The following is a 15,262-nucleotide window of genomic DNA, read 5'->3' as shown; positions in this document are numbered from 1 at the left end:
TCTGGGAGGATTACGGATGTCAAACTCAGAAGTGCTCTTGGGCCACATTAATGTATACACAGCACACCAATGGCATTACTTAGATAAATATATTAAATATTTTCACGTATTCCACCTTGTGCAAAAATACTTGACCTCACGACCATCAACATTTATAATGGTTCGTACTTCTAAATTTTAATTAAATCTTATAATTAATGTGAGACTGCAAGGTTATAAACCACCTGATCCGGATGCCTCTTACAGCGTTACCAATGGGTTTGGTCTGATGCAGTATTGGTAAGGAATACTAGGTCCTGGCATGATGCTTATCATAACGTCAAAACACATGACACTGCAAACAGAAGAGATGGGAAGATTCCGAGGCTTAATTCTAGAAATCAAATGTCGTTTAGCCACTTCAAGCATGAAATAAGGGAAGTGGTGGAACTGCACCAGATAACGCAGATCACCTATCACCTTGATTTCAGAAGTGCATCTATTAAGAATTAAACAACAAAAATAAATTTTCAGTTTATACTGGTGCGGCCATATGAGGTCAGAGGACTTCACAAGACAAAGAGAGTACAAGAACAGAACCGTACTTAGCTAATAAATGACATTTGATTATTAAAAGACCACTTGAAGAGAGGGAAGAAACTATTAGTCAATCCTGAGGAAAATCACTTGGGAAGATTACATTAAGGACAATTATACCATCAGTGCAGGTCCGTCACATTAATGACTAATTAATGATTGTAAATTTTTATTTTTTCATTGCCATCAAGTAAGCAACAGAAGGTTACAACGAAAAACAAAAGTTCTTCAGGGTATGAACCGAAAAATTCTCATCGTACAGTATAATGCACTAAGCAAATCTTGCTTTGCATAAGAAGAGATGGCGATTGAGCTCTCGTACACAGGACTCAACATGAATTATTGAGGGGGCTTCCATCCTGCAGTGATAATGGCTGCAGTTTAACGCAGGACAACTGCTATGAATTGTTCGAATGCACTGCGAATAAGAGACACTTCCCCAGCAGAATTTTGTGCACTGTTGGTACAGATATCACTCAGTACGTGTGCAGCTGTATTCTTTTAAATTTAATTTCATTTTATTAAAACATACATTATACCGCAGAGGCTCCATTAATAAATTATGCTAATACACCGATCTAAATGAAATGCATATAATTAATTACTATCTATACTATCTGCAGACATTGTCATCCACTGCACAGCTGTGCATAGCACACGCTTCTTGATTAGACCGGGGTTCGCGCCCGTCATCACCAAAAACTCAGGTGGTAGATGACTTTCATCAACCGGTGAAATACCACCACCACTTTGCTTATTGGAGGCTTGAAGTGGTGAAACCCATGTTTAGTCTCTAGAGTAAAGTTTCCGGCATCCCCCTCCCCCCATACTTCTCCTTCAACCCATGCACGGTACTAAGTGCTATAGGTTTTGATACCATTCGTGTTTGGGGTTTTCATAAAAAAAAAAAAAAAAAAAAAAAAAAATACGGAGGATGCGGAAAGGTCAGGGAATGACCCGCATATCCCGGAGCAATATGGCCTTAGTTGCTAATGCTCCTAAAAACCAAAAAACAACAAGCAACATCCACTGCAGGATGGAGGCATCCTCAGCCAATCCTATTGAGAGAAATGGACCACCATGATCTGCCATGCTGGTCCAGTGAGTGGTAAGCAAATCGACCGTATTTAGTAATCAGGGGATTGAATGCCGAGCTACTCAAAGAGCGTGTGCTATTGCACTCCTTCTCCTGACCACTCGGCTACGGGGGCCGTATTTTTCAATTGTTTCTTCCAACTGTTTCTTTTTTCTTTTTCTTCTTAAATGCATATCTCTTCTTCAACTTGCCATTCGTTTAATTTCGACAATTTTGTTAAAAATTGCAGGATTTAAAAATAAATCCAATTCACTGACATCAATAATTTAATAATAGAGATAGTGGGTTGCAACATCCAAGTCTGTTCTTTGAAGACCTAATAGATTTAGCAATACGTGCGGCGATATACATATCGAAGTAATTTTTATTAAGCCTATTACTGTGAATCATTTAACGAATTAATCTGAAGCGAATTTATAGTTATACCAGTGGTAAAGGTAATAATTTACAAGGCTGCATGTACACCTAATCTGTGTTACTAATTTGATCATCTAGTTTTAATATCTCTTTTAATGGCCTTGTTTAGTAATTTTTCAATTAAGTTCGAGCAAGAGGTTTTGTGTGACAACCAAATTTACGCTGTACACTCGATTAATAACGTATTTATTTATTCAGTTCGAGAATGTGGTCTCCTTCCTAAAGAGGTAGACGCTAATCAGGTCGACTCCTTATTTCTCCTACCGATGATACCCTTCGTATTAATAGCTAATAAATTCCTTCGCATGTTTTAAATATTTTATTTGTTTTTAGTGAACATATATGCAATTTCTGATAAAGGCTAAATAGCTGGTAAAATTCGATTACGATTTATTTCGTTATGATCCACTCCGATAGATCCATATTCATAGGTACCTAGTTAACCTAATGCATCAACATTGCTCAAACAAAACATGATTAACACAGAGAAAATTAAAAACCGATTCCAATGGAATATTAGAAGAATAAAAAGAACACCAGTACCTAAGAAAATACAAATTATTTGCTCCTCTCACCACCCAGATAACTAACCGGTTGACTTTTGAATTTCAACTGTCAGCTTCAACTACCTGTGAAGGCAACCTGTTCCAGCAATAATGAACTCGCTGGCTAAAACGAAACTTCTTACAATGTAGTTTAAATCTCTTCCCCCGTAATTAGAATTAATGCCCCCAGAGTTCTGGTGTTCTCTATAACTGAAAATTCCGCCTTCGTTCATTTTACTAACCCCTCTCAGAGCCTTATAAACCCTAATCAAGTCATCTGTGAGGTGCCTGGTTGTTAGTCCTGCAGCACACATATACAGAGTCTCATATAGTCGTTCTTTTGCCGATCTCACCATGCGAGTTACCCGTCTTTGGACCCTTTCAAGAAGTTCAATGGCTTTTTTTCAGATGCGGTCTCCATATTTGAATACAGTATTCCAAATGTGGCCTTACAATTGCCTTATACAGTGGGACTATGACCACCATATCTCTACAGGATAGCGTTCGATAAATCATCGATAGCACAACATGGGCTTTCCTGGCTGCCTGTCTACACCACCCAGAAAATTTCATATCTGCCAGTATCATAACTCCCAGATCCCTTTCTGCCTCTACTGTTTTCAATTCAACCCCACAAAGTGTATAATTTATTTTGGGGTTGCTATTACTTAAGTGTAAGATCTATTATTTTGCTGCATTAAAACACAGCTGCCACTTTTCTGGCCATTCTTGCAGTCATCCTGAAGGAGCGTGCTTGGTACTGATCATTAACGACTCTGACAATCTTTCTTTACGTCATCTGCAAATTTTGACATCACGCCTTCTATTCCTCCGTCGATGTCATTTATGAGAATGAGAAGCAACGGTGGTCCAAGGACCGATCCTTGAGGGACCCCACTCCTGACGTTACACCAATCTGAAGACTATCTATTGATCATAAACTTCTTCCCTGAAGCCACACAGCAATCCATCTTAGATATTCAGACTCATAGGATAAGGAGGGAAGAAATGAATCAAGAGAAGTGGATCAAGTTGCTTTTAGCATATAATTGCAATAGTTTTTAGATTTAAATTGGTTCTGTAGATAAGCAGATTTTCGTCGCAGTTTCTGTATAAAGCTAAACATGTTTGTGACCAGTATTAAGTAAAGAAATATGAAGAAATTTCATCAGTGGGATCAACTTATATAACTACAGTATTAGCCGCTACTGTCTTTGAATTATATGAGCATACATGGAACCTTAGTATTCGAGGTGGACTGGATCAAATGATATGGTCCAAGTTATGTTTTCTTTCATACAATTTGACAGTTTTGGAAAAGAAACAATTTGCCAACAAGACTGGGATCACTGTTCTTTAATATCGTGTGGAAAAGATGCGGTGTGTGTTAAGGGCCAAAGCAAGTAAGGCTCTGAGACTTCAGTTTACTGCCTTATACCTCTGAAAGTTCCTTCTGTCAAGATGGGATTCGAACGCTTTCATAACTTCATAACTATAAAATATTAGTGTTCATTTGATAAAATGTACTTATTTCCATTTCTATATATCACAGCCTGCACTGTCAAAGACTCTGCTAACTTCGAATACGAACTGTAAGGGTGTAATACAAAACAAAAACAAATACGCGATACAAAAAAGTTGATTATCACGACTGCAACGACTCAATAACCTTATATTTAGAATTATAAGCCATCCCTCCTAGCTAATCCTTAAATATTTCAATCTGAATGTTGAAAACTCTTCTCAACAGCCAGCCTGGGGTATGGTAATATCAGTGTGCCGACAGCCTGATTCTGTATTAATGATATTATTTGTTAAATAAATACTAACGGTATTATATCTTTATTATTATTATTATCTCAGTGTGGGGAGAAACGAAATCACACCCCCCACACAAATCAGTAAAAGAAATGTTCCAGAGAGAAAGCGCGGAGCATGGTATCGAACATCCGGGTACATGTATGGAGCTTCCCGGTAGCAGCCACATATTAAAATAGCACTACCCTGCTCGTGCAATTAAGTTTAATTATGGGTAAATGTGGTATACGTTATCACTAGATTTCGTAAAACGAATGGCGTGCTTCATTATCCCTATTCGGTGCACGATCAGAATAAGGAAATTCGTGAAGGCTATTTTTACCAGAAGATAATGTTTATCCGCGCACCAATACCCGGATGGTAAGGTCACAACCCGTCCGCACGAACCAACCAATTGAATACACTTGTGGAAAAGTAAACTACAACCCAATGCAAAGGCTGGACTGCCCACTTTTCTCCTGAGGAAATCCTAGCCTGCAATGTGATGATCTAAAAAAAAAAAAAAAAAATTCAAAACCGAGTCCCAGGTAACTCACCAATCGCAAGACAAAAGAGGATGGATTACGTTCTGCAAAAGGATGAGACATAAATAAACATAGTCTAATGTGGGATTAGTATTTTGTATTTTTACAAACAGCGCGGCGGCGGCGGCCGTGATACACGAAAACCCGCTGGGAATTGGGCCTTTATGCCCTGACCTGAGCACTGGGCAAACAGAACCGAGACAAAGTTCTAGAACTGGTCCAATAATGAGAGCAGAAGAAAAGCTATAAAAGTGTTTGCCAATAAAACGTTATTCTAACCGGTTATTTCACGGAAACTACCGAACAAGTTGGGTGTGCATCCTTAATTATAATATCCAATTAAAGTTCAAACCACAGAATGTCGTCAGTGTGACTAATTCATTAATTTTTAATTATTTTGATGATGTCCACACAATTCAGCTTCAAAACGGGTAAACATTAAAACAAGGAGCATATGCTTAAAATTCGCCTCTCTCGCTCTCTCTCACACACACACAGTATAGCCTTAATCAAAAACTCATCGAGAGGATCCTCTATAGTCCTTCGTAAATGAAATTTTTGCAATCATTAAGATCACAATTGTTGTGCGAGCATTTTAATTTCATAGAGCGATTGCAGCGACACTTGTGAGAGTTGGTAGATGAACCTAATGAATGAATAGTGTGACTTTACCAAGCGACTGACATGGCAGACCTCACTCATTCTTCCCTCGCAGCATTTGCTGTGACGTAATAATAGGAAGCGGCGGGCAAGCAGTGCACACGACAGTGCAACCTTATCTCTGGATTAGATGGTGGAGATTTTTCCTTGTTTTCAAAGCTCCACTTCGCTGAACAGTTATAAGTAAAACTGCCTTGATTCGTTTCCTTCCCACCCCACACGCCCGTCCCCTGCAGCAGAAGGGGATCAAAAAACGCCGAGTGGAGATGAACCTGACATCGTCAGTACCGCGTGAAATCAGCGGCGCTGGGCGGAGTGTGTTGTGTAAGCCTAAGTCAGCGGTTTTGAGGCCGGATGTCATTAAACGTAAGACAGTCAACGTCTTAATGCGAACACATCGCGACTTAAGAAACTTCCACAGCTTTTTAATAAGGAGTTAGGTCTGACGCCTCCCGTTCTCCTGCTTTTTGATCTCCCTCTATCGCAGAAAGAAGATTTAAAAAAAAAAAAAAAAAAAAAGAATAATTACGGGGTTACTGATGGAGAAATATGCATTAACAAGAATTGATGCGTGTGTTCAATTAGTTTCTATTTAATGAGATACCCGACATGGCCTATTTCAAGTGTACGTCATTAGAAACGTTGCAGCATCTGTGTCCTACAAACTATTCCTGCAGAGGGCAGAACTTGAAAACACCCACTATATAAAATGCGATATTCTACAACGGTTGCTTAGCAACCTAAAACCGACAAATAATAATAAAATCAAAAATCTACAACGATTGCTAAGCAACCTAAAACCGACAAAGCGATGAAATCAGAAATCTACAACAATTGCTAAGCAACCCAAATCGACAAAATAATAAAATCAGAAATCTACAACAATTGCTAAGCAACCTAAAACCGAAATCTACAACAACTGCTAAGCAACCTAAAACCGAAATCTACAAATAATACACCAACATCAGTTAGGCCTAGTTATGGAGGAATGGATGTTAGCAACAGCAATGAGATGGTACTTTTTACTGTAGCGATCTCCTAAGCAGTAGCACGCCCCTAAGAACTCAACCGAGCGCGACTCCCACCTGTACTGTTCGATGTAACGTTAACCTTTTCAAGCTTTCAAATCCCGAATGACGTCACAGCCTAAGTCACTCCATTTGGTCCATACGGACAGGCCGAATGCCAACGAAGCAATTTGCGAACTCCATGTGTATACGTACTACTTGGAACTGTCGAATATCAGTCTCTCTCTCTCCCCCCCCCTTCATTCCAAACCTTCATCTTCCCATCATCTTTGATGCTGACAGACATCAACGGTCGCCAGAAAATCCTCTCAACTATTTCTGGAGCCGGTAATTTGTTCGGCACGCCGACGTGGGGATTGCGAGCCACGAGATCGTCTGCCAATGGTTGGTGATGTTACCATTAGGGGGAGGGGGGAGAGCGACAGATGAAGAACAAGAAAATTCGAAAAGTATAATCGGATTCTTAAACAGAGATAGAGTCTGTATTGCATGTCTGCCATTATTAGAAAAGAATAAAAGTAAGAAGGTATAACGAGGAAGGATTAGAACAATCGGTAAAGAATGCTTGTATACGGAGGACACGCCAAACTAACCAGGGCAGACAGGGAAAATATGGATAAAAATATGAAACCTGTTCACCTCAGTAAAAAAATAAATAAATAAAAATTGCAAACGCGGAAAAATCTTAAACAAAGTATTGAAAGGTATTTAAAGGGAATGTTTTCCTACCCTTAAGGTGGCATTCGCATCCGATACACAGCTCGCGGTAAAAAAATCAAAGCAACAGATTACCATTATTCGACATTATTTGCAGCATCATCAGAAGTGAATGAACAGAAAAGCAACCCTCTGAAGATGCCACAACTAACACCAGAATGATAACAAGCACTGCGTGGAGAAAGGGAATGATCGTTAGCCAGACTCAGGCTATTAATACTGCCGATACCGAATCCGAGATGTTTCCAGGTTGAGGGTAACAGTGGGATATTTGTAGAGGAGTGGGGGCGTCAGGAAGGAGCGAATGTCATCACCCCTCCGGTGCTAGCAGCGGTATTACTTACACTCGATTTCACGTGATCCAAATCCCGCTACTCAGCAAAAACAATGGTGTGTATGTGCGTGTGCGTCGTGGTGAACTGTTCCGAATTACCGCTCCGTGGGTAATAGTGGCTCCGAAAATCAAAGGTCATGTCTGTTGCTTAGTCCGTCATAAAAACATCCTTATTGCCAGGCCCGGTCGAACCCAGGAGACTATCTTTAGCACGGTCCATTTAGTATGGCTCTGCGACCCTTGGGTAAAAGCGGAGACGCCGCCAGAACCCGGCATTTCCCCAACTAATCCTCCCCTCCCCCGACTCTCGAGCTTTGGACCAGATGCTCGCGGAAAATATGACCCTATCACCCGTTCGTTTTTCCTCGAGTTTTTTTTCGTCACTCTGTTTCTCTGTGCGTAGCTGAACTTTCCGTCTCATTTCTTCTTGGTTACAGCAAAGCCTATTAAATGTCGGGCGGGGAAGGGCGCGAAGAGACGAGAGATGGCGACCTTAAAAGGCCTGGAGTAATGAGATTAGAAATTCGGTTGTGTCAAAGTCATTTCTCAATGCAGCCACAAAGGGTGCTTTTACAAACAATCGACCTTTCTTTTTTGGTGCTGCCGAACGTTTTATGCCGTCCATCTGGGTACAAAGAGCGACATTTTTCTCCTGTAAGCCGCTTCCCCCTGTTGTTTCTGTCATCCGCGTCAATTACCAGATTTCCCAATCTCGTTTCGCCTCCCTCAAGAACGAACGACCATCAAAATAAAAAAAATAAAAAAACGCGAGTACCGCCGCTAAGCCGATAGCAGCGTGGAACGAAGGCGATCTGCTACGAATATTTCCCGAATTAGTTCGCTGCGAGAGTTTGTTGTGCGAAGTGAACATAATCGACTCTGCAATGGGATTAAGAATGAGTTGAACCCTTTAAAATGCTATTACCCCTCGACATCCAGCTGGGAAAGTTTTTAATATATAACTACAGCAACCCCCCGAGTCTTATTTTTAATTCACACACTTCGGCCGCAGCCAACGAGATTTGGGCAACTCATCTAGCCAATTACGTTGCACAAAAATCATTTTACCTCCCACTATAAACATCGAATGATTTTTTGTTTTTTTTCTGGCGTTGCGATACTAATTAAAGGAACCAGTGAAGTCTCGTGAAGTGCTATTTCTGCAGCCTAAAATACAAAGATGTGCTCTTCTTCGAACGGATATTGGGGTTACATCGTTGGTTCCCTTTCTGGTTGCTGACAGGCACCGGACGATTTACTTCCAGTTGCCTCCGCGAACTTAAACTTAGGGCTATACAAAAGAGGGACAGCAAATTCAATGTATACACTGGATGCAAAGCACCCGGGTTCAGACACCGAAGAATTCAAAAAAGAAATAATAATCTTCGCAACCAGCTGTGGGATATGGACCAACCCTGAATCCCTGCTTTGGACAGCATTACCAAAAACTGTCCACGCATTTTTTATACGAAGCGCATCCAGACCTATTAATTTTCAACTTGTTAATTTCTATAAACCTGCCTCAGTCTGAAACTCATATGACAAAGGGACAACTATTGCCTGCATGGCGCTATAAAATTTTTAGGTTGGTGCAGGTGCAATTCTCATTGACAGTAACCAACCAATAATGTTACTACACTACAGATAGATAACCATACATCTGTCGTTCGACACCACAGTGATTTCAGAAGAGGATTGGCGTGTCCCTAGTGAGTTATTCCAAATAAACAACATGCAAAGTGGCCAGTGAACACGTGTATAAACATAATATACCACAACTGGAGAATATGACCAACCAACCATCCTTTTGTCTTCGTTTAGTGGGGATAATTCCAAATTTCGTGGATCGTTCAATAGATGGCCAAAAATTTAAATAATATTTCCACAGTCGCTACCTCTTTCTCTGTACTGCGCATGAATATGCACAACTGAATTGGGGTCACACAAGAAAAGCAGTCTCACTGCCGTTCTAATGAGATTCAAAGTGAATTTCGACGAGAACTGTCTGGAATTTTACACCAAAGACAAAAGTTACTTGAAGAAGAGTCATTCCCCTCAGAAATGCACTTTACATGTGCTGTCTCTTGTCTCAACCCAAGAAAAAAAAACAGGGCCAGGGACTGAGATTACCACCGAAGTATATTATTATACTGTTTTCAGTGGTATATGCATAATCCAAATTAAGTTCTTTAACTCCTTTATTTTTTCAATTGCATGTTTGAGCAATTTGAGTATCATTGTTCCAGACATTCTAAAAATTATTTTCAAAAATATATTTCAATACTGCAGTTAAGGAAACCTTTAAACCCTCAAGCCGAAAAGTAAAATGGCCAAGCATGTGGTTTGGGATTCCAGCATGTTTCAACGCTGTGTCCTGGTATCGAGATTAGAAAAATCTGATTGTCTTACCTCTTTCGCGAATTCTGCAAACAGTAACAAGCAGTCTGGTTACTGTGGTCGAGAGTGAGATGTCAGAGAACAGCTTCTGGAGGAGATGGTACAGAACAGCACTCGGAACGTTACCAGTGGAAATTTCCCACGACTCGCAATATGTTTCCACTTATCTGAAATTAGCTGTCAATTACAGTTATGTAACTTTCTGGGTCATCTTCCGGGACTAACCTACTGACATATTTACCTAACATATCGCTCTGTCGCAATGTCTAAGAATTTTGAGTTTTCTCCGTCTTTTTCTTTCATTAGCACGGCCTCAATACGTTTGGATGTTTACCAGTTAATTCACTGCTGACCTCGGATGAACGGTGCTGATACCGCTCATATTTTCTACCCGGAGATCACAGATACGATCGAGTTCAGAAACAATGCCCCGTATTATCGCACCACACGACCTGGTATGGTATCCTGGTGAGTGTGATTAATCGAACATTTCCAGGATGCATGTGCAAGGTGAAAAATCCATTTAAGGTGATATGTTAGAAAGTTTATAAGATTTTCTTTGGGATTTCAGCATCGGATAGGTCGCCATTAAACGTCCACAGATAGTGATCTCTTTGAAGTGTGAGTAATCAGTTCTGGCGGTTCAAGTGGACACACCGAATTACAGCTAGCTTCTCAGAAAACACTCGAGAAAATCTCCCGACCCTGTCGTTAACTATTACCCTATGAATGTGCCATTCTCAGGGAGATCTGGTGGCATTATGTTCTTTTCTTTTCTTTTTTTCTAATTCCCAACGCATTTCGAAGAATGTGAATATTTTCTCGTAGCAGTTGTAGAGGGTGCACGTAGAATAATGAGGGGAAGGGACCAGCTGTTCTCTACAGGCCCTGTTAAGTGATGGATGGCTAATACTATGGGTGATTCATATGAATTTATTCTACCATTAAGCTGTCCTTGACGTGCCGGAAACACTAGACATACTTGGCAGCTACAGGGACCTCTAAAAATTAAACATGGATACTCCAGTGTAGTAATGAAACTCTCCATTAGTCCATCACGTAACTGTTTTTACGTAGATGGAAAACTAACACTTTAAGAAAATCCCATCAAGATTCAGCAATATTTCACTATTATTGAAAACGTATTATAAACAGGATCACGAGAAATATAGGTTGCATTGGTCACATTAAGAAGCCACAAAAGAAAGAAAGAAAAAAAGCCTCATGTAATTAACACAGGCACGAAAGGTATTTTGTACAAGAGGTCTTCATCGACTCATTGGTACTGATGAAAAATCCATTTAATGATTTAAATCGATTTTTCATCCACTTAAATATGGAATATGGTGAGGCACTACGGAATGTGGTGAGATATTTGGACATTACTACATACACGTCTGGAGGCCCTCATTTCAGGAAGGATGTAAAGTTGCTGGAACGAATACAGAAAAGGCAAACGAATTGGTGAGGGGAACAAAGGATTTCTCTTACCAGGAAAGGCTTAACTTCTGCAAATTGCAGCGACTGGAGACTAGGCACCTGAGAGGTGATCTAATTGAGGTGTATAAGACCTTGAATGGTTTGAGCAAGCTCAATGCTGATGGGATTCTTCCTCTTGCTCAGATTATGCACTCGAGGGGGCATAAATTCAAATTGAGGAAAGACAGTTGCAGAATAGATGTGCAAAAATTTTCCTTTAGCCAGCGAGTGGTTGATTGCTGGAACAAACTTTCACCTGTCGCTGTCGAAGTTGATGGCTTAAATAAATACATGGAAGAACTAGACAAACTTTTGGAGCGAATGAATAGGTGAAATGGAAAGGGTTTTTTCCTCCCTTGGCTGATGGTGTATAAGCTTGCTTTCTTGCATTAGATGCTAATGCTCATAATACAGTATATGAAAACCAATCAAACTGCGTCTAGACTAATGTTGATCAAATTTCTTGCACAGGCCTCACTCTGAATCCACCATCATGACAAATCGCACCATACAAATGCGTAAAAATCTTTTTTAAATTTAAAAATTCAAAGTCCATTTAAAAACCCGTTTAGGCCTATCGTTTTTAAATTCAAAAACGATTAATTTAAAATTGTAACTATATTAAATTAAATTAAAGTAGAAATTCATTTCCTCTAGAATAGAATAAAATAATTTAATCTAGAACGAAATCATAGAAATAATTTAATTTAGCAGAGCGCTTCTGTAAATCACGAATATTAACGTTTTTTTTTTCATTTATTATATTTAACTTACCCAACCATTGTCATAGATTCATTTTTAATATTATTTTAATATAAAGCATGATCTTGTTCTTAGAATAATTAGAATACTTTGTAATATTTTAAAGTCTTTGCCAATTTATTCGGTTTAAATAATAATAGAAATATTAGTATTTTTTATTGGTAAGGTAGTGTCAACACACTAACAGCCGTTTCGAATGGATTGGTACTTCATCAGAGGGCAAAAGTAAAGCGAAATAGCAATTTAAATTAGGGGGGAGGTATGATTGCCAAATGATGGTATAAAATTTTAAAATTAAAGAAAGGTGAAATATGGAAAAGATTTAAGAATGTTTATAATAACAACGTAAGGTAAGCAGCAGCCATTATCAATCCACTGCTGGATGGAAGCCTCCTCAAAAATTCACGTTGAGGGAAATAAAAAGACCGGCTATATTAATTCTCTAACTTTTTCTAGGCTTGTAAGTTCATAGCTCATCTCAGAGATAGTAAGAAAGTAGGCGTGTTTTGTAGTTAAGTAGAGAACAAGTGCCACCTTCATTTTCAAGTCCAACACTACATCTACCCACAATGAAACAGTTCGATCAAGTATGTAAGTGTAGAAAATGTAAATAAATGGGAGAAGAGAAATATAGTCATGTAACTGTACATCTGTGTACACACAAATATAAATAATAAATGTACAACTGCTTGTCACTTAATTGTAACCCACTCTCGCTCATGGTGGGGAAAACACTAAAAGGTTTCTCTTGGCGTTAAGGTGGGTTGTGCCAGGAAATTATCTCTTTCATCTGGGGATGGAAAGCGGGGATGAAAATTTTAAAAACTGCTATGTAAGAGATGGAAGATTAAGCATATAATGGCAGGGCACCTTGGCACTGTGCCAGTAAGTGATAGAATACCATACAAGCCACTGAATATGGGAATGCCTCTGTTCAACAGTGCAATGCCATTGCTAAAAATGAAGTTTTGAATGGAATATTGTAGGCAACAAGTCTGAATTTTCAGCATTCAACCTTTATAATAAAGTTACTTTTTGTGGTGAAATTAAAACTAGCTAATCACCAGGACATTAATGGAACTGAAAGGTGAGCAGGATAGCACTGAAGAGTAGTGACGTCAGAATTTTACTTTGGGGATAACAATTTACCAGGGGGTTTGAGGTCATCTCGCTCCCCCCCCCCCCTGGCCTCTCTGGTGGGGATGCCCTGCTACAGAGAAGAAAACAAAGCTATTTGAGACGTGGCATATCCATCGGATTTGGACTGTCTGTCCATTTCAAATTCTCTAGTAAATAAAATGTACATCTGTAACTTGTAATTGCAATAACATATACGCTGTCCTCTTCGTAATATTTCAGAAAACACATGGGAGAGAATGATTGTCATCAATTGCAATCAATAATATTCGAAAGATGAGGTGTTGTGGAAGAAAGCTCCTTAAATCAGTGGCCGAACTCAAAAGGGAAAAAACAATAAGAATAACTCAAAAGAATCTAATAGTTCTTACATTCCATTCGATATGCACGTCAATCATTTTGTGTCTTGCTCTTTTAAGTACCTAGAGGTAAGGCGCATTTAGGGCTAGAGCCTCAAGCTGCGAACAAATTTAGACTATGTATATAAAGTGCTTAGCATCATAATACACAGCCATTTCTGAATAAACAGAAAATTTTTAAGGTGGCATCGTTTTAGGTTATATCTCATATTGTGAATACCTTCACAACGAGTTGCCATGATATTGCACTACTTCGAATAAGTAACGCTTCACCTAAGGAGAAGACTAGTGTTACTTATTCTCAGATAGGTACCACCACCCAGACAGCACTGTTTCAGGGCTATTTGGCCCTTCGTCAGTGAGTGGGTAGGTACCCAAGTGATGCAATGATGGCAAAAACAGTTATGAAGTATAACTCCACAATATGAGAGATGCCTGATGGTGTATGATGTATTTAGACTAAGGCGCATTTAGGGCTAGAGCCTCAAGCTGCGAACAAATTCCTGAAATTCCACCACCCTGAAACAGTGCTGTCTGGGTGGTGGTACCTATCTGAGAATAAGTAACACTAGTCTTCTCCTTAGGTGAAGCGTTACTTATTCGAAGTAATGCAATATCATGGCAACTCGTTGTGAAGGTATTCACAATATGAGATATAACCTAAAACGATGCCACCTTAAAAATTTTCTGTTTATTCAGAAATGGCTGTGTATTATGATGCTAAGCACTTTATATACATAGTACCTAGAGGTACTTAAAAGAAGGAGGATTATTCGCACAGATTATGTTTTTCAAAGGCTGGTCATTCATGAATATTAATTTGACATTTCTTCTTCTTCGAAGGACATAACTCCTCTGACCGAGTGTGGTCGTCCAGGAGTATAAACAGAAAATTTACTTATTTATTTATTATATGCAGAATAATGTTCTCATCAATGACTGGACACCCACGAGAACTGACCATGGGATTTCTAGATATTCCAGTTAAGTTTTCTACAGTGGGAATCCATCAAAAGAGTTTGATTTCATCGCCACTATAAGTTAAAGTAGGACATTATGGTTGCAATACGTCTTCGCGATCTGTGACCCCGTTGACCAATCACTTCAAAATTCAAAGCATGGAACAATACTTTGAAACACTTGCACCAGTTCTGTCACCACTATTGAGATCAACACACAACAAAAGGACCTAGCTGCACTTTCGTGATGCAAGCACATTTAATAGATGCACGGCTAGTTAATAGGTATGCACTCAATACAGACATGCCTGTCAGTTGACTGATTCGTAATGACGCTATTTGTGCGATTGCTAGTTAGGGTGATTACAACATTAGCGCTGATTAACAATGATTAGCTACAGAGCTAGCTGTCTACGAAGTGGTAGGATTCCCATTTAATGTTCTCCTGTTTGGA

The 15,262-nt window shown here is 39.4% G+C and overlaps 1 protein-coding gene across 4 annotated transcripts in view; it reads right to left on the bottom strand.

Moving 5' to 3' along the window:
- LOC150089039 (homeobox protein cut-like 1) overlaps positions 1–15,262 on the bottom strand; it is a 537,440-nt gene that overhangs the window by 200,178 nt on the left and 322,000 nt on the right. The gene's annotated exons all lie outside the window — the stretch shown is intronic.

The sequence above is a fragment of the Mastigoproctus giganteus genome, chromosome 3 (assembly GCF_048544385.1).
Source record: "Mastigoproctus giganteus isolate SK-2022 chromosome 3, ASM4854438v1, whole genome shotgun sequence".
Lineage (NCBI taxonomy): Eukaryota > Metazoa > Arthropoda > Arachnida > Uropygi > Thelyphonidae > Mastigoproctus > Mastigoproctus giganteus.
This window is presented reverse-complemented; position numbering and strand designations above follow the sequence as displayed.